Below are 6,000 nucleotides of genomic sequence, written 5' to 3'. Positions count from 1 at the left end.
GTTTTTTTTTTGTTTCAACTTTTTGTTTAAATTCTAGTTAGTTAACATATAGTGTAATATTGCTGTCATGAGGGACGGGCTTTATTTTATAACAATGTTGATCCTACAAATTATTACGTCCACTTTATTTTATTTTTATTTCTTTTGAAGATTCTTTTTAATAGTTTTTGATGAAATGACACATGCTATAAGTTCTGATATATTAATATAATATCAGGTTGAAAGCAAAAATGAAAGCACAAACACACTGAATAATTTTTGTGGATCTTTAGCGAGAGAGTAGCAGCATTTAAAATACTGACAAATCAGGGTTCCTGGGTGGCTCAGTCGGTTAAGCATCCAACTCTTCATTGCAGCTCAGGTCATAATCTCAGGGTCATGATCTCAGGGTTATGATCTTAGAATCATGAGATCAAGTCCCACTACTTCATCTGGGCTTATGCTCAGCAGGGACTGCTTGAGATTCTCTCTCTTTCCCTCTGCCCATCCCAGCCCTACACTCTCTTGCACTCTCCTTCTCTCTCTGTGCTAATAAATAAATAAGTCTTCAAAAAAATAAAAAAAAAAAAAGAGGGACATCTGGGTGGCTCAGTAGTTGAATGTCTGCCTTTGTCTCAGATCATGATTCTGGAGATCTGGGATCAAGTCCCATGTTGGACTCCCCACAGGGAGCCTGCTTCTTCCTCTGCCTATGTCTCTGCCTCTCTCTCTCTGTCTCTCATGAATAAATAAATAAAATCTTTAGGAAAAAAAAGCTTTAAAAAAAAGAAATACTGACAAATCACAAAAAGTTTCTCCATACACCTTATGATAAACTATCAGCATAATAAATACAAAAATAATTAGCCTGTGCAAATAAACATGTTTTCTAATACTGATTAGTATATTATAAGATAAAACTCACAGATCCATTTGTCACATTTCCAATTTTTTTTTATAAATTTTTATTTATTTATGATAGCCACAGACAGAGAGAGAGAGAGAGGCAGAGACACAGGCAGAGGGAGAAGCAGGCTCCATGCACTGGGAGCCCGACGTGGGATTTGATCCCGGGTCTCCAGGATCGCGCCCTGGGTCAAAGGCAGGCGCCAAACTGCTGCACCACCCAGGGATCCCCACATTTCCAATTTTAAATGAAGGATGCAGTAGATTGTATGATTTAAAAAAAAATCCATTTGTTGTATATTGAGGTCCAACAGATTGTCAGCCTTCTAATTAACTGCTACCAAGACAAAATAAATCCTAAAGACCCTGACTCTGTCAATTTAGTTATCACAATAATCAATTTTATCATTTTACAAAGAGACAAACCAAAATCCAGCAAGATTAGTGCCTTGGACAAACAGAGCACACAAGGTTTACAGACAAATATAGGGAAGCCACAGGGACAGTAGCAGTGAGGAGAAATGTTGAATGGGGGAAGAGCTCTTACCATTATGAGGTCTGAAAGGTCAAGAAGAGGGTTTGGTTAACGAAATCTAGAAAGAGAAAGGTGGGAAGATCTTCATGCAGTGATTACAGCCTTTGGTGGAGGGGTTCTGCTTAAATAAGTTGAACCCAAAGACAGGAAACAGATGAAAGTAATAATCCCACCTCCCACTCCTCCCACCCTCTGATCTCCTGCTTGATTTCTGGTCTCACTCATTGGTTTCAATCAATTGGAAGCAAGAAAGCATTGGAGCCAAATTAAATACAATAAACAGCCAACATCCTTGGGCACCAAGTAAGATATAGCAGGATGGAGAGTGAATTCGGGTTGGCAAGTGAATGATATCCCATAGCCTTCATCCTTTATACCTTAGGCATCTCCTTTTTTTTTTCCTTTCCTCTCCTTTCCTTTTCTTTTCTTTTCTTTTCTTTTCTTTTCTTTCTTTTCTTTTCTTTCTTTTCTTTTCTTTCTTTCTTTCTTTCTTTCTTCTTTCTTTCTCTTTCTTCTTTCTTTCTTTCTTCTTTCTTTTCTTTCTTTCTTCTTTTTTCTTTCTTTTTCTTTTTTTTACCTCAGGTGAAATACTGTGTTCCCAGTTCAGTCTTCACCTCTATTGTATAATCATAGGTGATATTAATTTGAACATACTTATTCCAGAAACCTAAAATATTAGCTCCAGGGTTCTTCATATGAGGTAGCAGGAGAGGGGTTAATAAAATGAAATAATTTATAAACATAAAGAATATTGCCATAATCCTCTCTTTTATATTTGGTCATAGGCCTAATATTGTGATCATATTCACCATCTAACTCCTCTATATTTCCTTTAACTTTAGCTGGATAGGGTCTTCTACCCACCAAATCTCCACTCCTGCATTATTTGAGTCCTTGATAACTCTATATTTATTGAGTTGCATTTTATCAGGACTAATAGGAAGAATTAAAAAGCATCATAGTGAGTCATACTGGCTAGAAAAAAATCTTCACTGTTCTTATTGTGAAACAGTAAACTTTTTCTTTTTTTTTTTTTATACAAAACCCTGTTACAGGATTAGTGGGGGTTTTTTAAAGATTTTATTTATTTATTCATGAGAGACATACACAAACACAGAGAGAGACACAGAGACATAGGCAGAGGGAGAAGCAAGCTCAAAGCAGGGAGCCTGACGTGGGACTTGATCCCAGGTCTCTAGGATCACACCCTGGGCTGAAGGCAACGCTAAACCGCTGAGCCACCCAGGCTGCCCTCAACTTTTTCTAAGTACAGTTAATACACAACCTTCTCCTATGCTGTAGGCTCAGTGGACAAGGACTCCCAAGTGCCCAATATGACAACCTTAGCTTCTATTTTGTCAGAAATGTGACTTCTCTCAGAGAAGAATTCATCATTCTGGCACTAGAACCTCCTCCCATCAAGATTGTAGGGACAAAAAAAAATATTTCCTTTAGTCAGTTGATATTTTAATAGTGTAATGAGCCAATCCTTTTATCTCCCTCGGTCTTTATATATTCTGTCTGTGGGATAGACATCAACATAAAGATATCTGTAATTTTAAAAATATACTATTGGTGGGAATGCAAACTGGTGCAGCCACTCTGGAAAACATTACGGAAGTTCCTCAAAAAGTTGAAAATAGAATTATCCTATGATCCAGTAATTGAACTACTATCTATTTACCCAAATAATTCAAAAATGCTGAACTGAAGGGACACCTACTCCCCAATGTTTATAGCAGCATTATCAACAATAGCCAAATTATGGAAAGAACCCAAATGTCCATCAACTGATGAATAGATAAAGAGGTGAGACATATAGATAGATAGATAGAGAGGTATAGATAATATATACATAATAGAAAATTAGTCACAAAAAAATGAATGAAATCTTGCAATTTCCAATGACGTGAACAGAACTAGAGAGTATTTTGCTAAGCAGAATAAGTCAGAGAAAATCAAGAGTGAAGTCATGTGGAGTTTAATAACACAAATGAACGGAGCGGGGGAGGAAAATCAAGAAATAGACTCTAAATGATAGAGAACAAACTGCTCTGGGCATTATATGTAAGAGTTGAATCACTAAACCCTACACCTGAAAATAACATTACACTGCATGTTAACTAACTGGAATTGAAGTAAAAAAAATTAAAAAATAAAATACATAAAAAATACACTCTATCATGTGGGACAGCAACTCATTTGCATAGTTTTTGTAAATTAATATTGTCTGGCCATTTCACCAATGCCAGCTGCCCCTGGATGATGTAGAATAATAAGGCCAGTGAAATTCCGTGGGAATGAGCCTATTTTCTTTTGCAGGAGAGTCATGTTTGGATAAAGTCACTTTATAAAACAAGAACTGATTAAAACATTTTTGTTTTAAAGCATTTAATAACTTTTTATTTCCCCTAAAATAAAACTCAAAAACTTTATTATAAAATATAAGCTTAAGATCAAGCTTTAATATTTCCTTTTGTTTTCATTGTCTACTAACAATTTCTGGATCCTCAAATTAAAACTACATTCGACCACTTGCTATTACTTTTTTTACTCTTTCAGACCTTTGTCTATAGTTCTGCATTTCTAAAAATATCCTAATTCACCATTTCTACTCATACAACATTCATTATTAAAATTTTGCTCAAAAACTAGTTCTTCTAAATTTGCTAGAACCTGAGGGCACTCTATATGTATATTTTTTTCCTTCTGTGCCTTGTTTTTGTGTGTTGAAATATCTGAGAGCAGTCAATATACATTGATTGTAACTCTATGTGACTCTGGCTCATTTCTGATTTTAAGCCCCTTGAAGCTAGAGATTACATTACATAATTTTGTGAACCATGGTACCAAGCTTAATAGGTTTCATCGTTTCTTTATTGAATTTGAATTAATGCACAGTTTTATGTTGAGGAGAATATGATAAAATCATAATGATAATAAATCAATCATACTTTATTATTGAATATTACAATTTATTTTTCTTTTTCTTTTTTGGGGGGATTCAGTATCATAAACAGAGTGCATCACTGGTCCTATTTGCATTCCTGATGTTTTGTAAGGCATATTTGATGCTTCTCTGCTATCAACTTTTACAGAAGTGGCTGCTCCAAGAGAGAGGCAAAACATCTTCAAAGTCTCCTGCTGACTTAGTGAACACTGAAAAGACTTTCAAACAGGTTAGTGGGTACTTAGGGCTTATTTGTTATCAATGATTATTAAATTAGTAAATATTTATTAAAATATTGAATAAACCAAAACCTTAAGAGGATAAAAGCATTTTACTGTAAGTGTGTAGGATTGTTGCTACTTTTGGTGAGTAAAGTAAGTGTAATCATTTAGTTCTACAACAGATTCTACTAATTACAAAAGCATGGTAAGTGTTAAAAATATTCTTAAAATTGAGATTGCACAAAAATATTCATTTATGTATATTTTCTCTTATTCTCTTATATTGCAAAATGTTCATCCATAGTTATGTGAAGATGAATGTTGAAAATTTCAGACCCAAAGACATTTTGAAAAATTATTATTCTCACTAGGTAATAATTTATCAAGTAAAAATGCAAAATTGGCTAGATAATATAGTTTTTACTAACAATATATGAGAGTATAATGTTCACAAATTTAAGTAAAACAAAAGCTTGTGATTTAAGATAATATTATTTTTTAAAGATTTTATTTATTTATTTAATATTTATTCATGAGAGAAACCGAGAGAGAGAGAGAGAGAGAGAGAGAGAGAGAGAGAGAGGCAGAGACACAGGCAGAGGGAGAAGCAGGCTCCACGCAGGGAGCCTGACGTGGGACTCGGTCCCGGGTCTCCAGGATCACGCCCTGGGCTGAAGGCCGCACTATACCGCTGAGCTACCTGGGCTGCCCAAGATAATATTATTCTTTTATGTGTGATTTTTATTTTATTTTGAACCTTTGCAATCATATTTTTGCATTAAATATGGAGCTGATGTTAAGTAAATTAATTTTTTGCATTGAATCAATTTCTGAAAACTTAAGCATAATATTAGTAAGTGTAAATGTGCTCATATTAGGAAATTTGGCAATTTATATATGTATCTATCATGAATTTGCTCATTAGTTTGTCAATTTTTCACTCATTCAACAAATACTTAATATATATTGACTTTCCAACGGTATGGAAAACACTAAAAAACAATGTTAAACAAAACAAATACAAACACCCTTTCATGATGCTTAAAATTAATAAAGAATCCTAGGGCACCTGGGTGGCTCAGTCAGTTAGTCCTCTGCCTTTGGCTCAGGTCATGATCTCAGGGTCCTGGCATTGAGTCCTTAAATCAGGCTCCCTGCTCAGCAGGGAACTTGCTTCTCCCTCTCACTCTTCCTCTGTGTTCTCACTCTCTCATATAAATAAATAAAATCTTTTTAAAAAGTTAATCAAGAATCTGAACAAATGATTACAGCGCTAGATCATAGCTACCTACATGATGGATGAACAGACTGATATATGGATAGATAGATTGATAGGCAGACATAGATATGTAGTTAGATAGATCAATCAATATGAATACACATTGAAGATAAATTTAAGTGAGTATAAC

This window comes from Nyctereutes procyonoides, unplaced genomic scaffold (genome assembly GCF_905146905.1).
Source record: "Nyctereutes procyonoides isolate TBG_1078 unplaced genomic scaffold, NYPRO_anot_genome, whole genome shotgun sequence".
Classification (NCBI taxonomy): Eukaryota; Metazoa; Chordata; class Mammalia; order Carnivora; family Canidae; genus Nyctereutes; species Nyctereutes procyonoides.
This window is presented reverse-complemented; position numbering follows the sequence as displayed.